We start from the raw sequence: 247 nt of genomic DNA, 5'->3' as shown, positions 1-247 counted from the left end.
ATGGGGCTAAATGCCAACCTTATTTGTTTAACATTTAGTGGACAGGAATTCCTTTGGTTTGCTTCAGACCTGCATGCATTTTATTGGCTTGTGCGGGATTTTGGTCAGGAAATCAGAGCTAATGCCCCCTCTCCCACTTCAAACGGATGCCAGGCACCCTTAAATGTCATGGGGTGGTTAGAGAGTTGAAGGAGGTGGGAGGGAGGGAGGGAGGGGGAGGAGGAGGAGAGGGCTGAGCAGTGAGAAG

This window comes from Scophthalmus maximus, chromosome 10 (genome assembly GCF_022379125.1).
Source record: "Scophthalmus maximus strain ysfricsl-2021 chromosome 10, ASM2237912v1, whole genome shotgun sequence".
Classification (NCBI taxonomy): Eukaryota; Metazoa; Chordata; class Actinopteri; order Pleuronectiformes; family Scophthalmidae; genus Scophthalmus; species Scophthalmus maximus.
The sequence above is the reverse complement of the archived record's forward strand: the minus strand, read 5'-3'. Positions refer to the sequence as shown.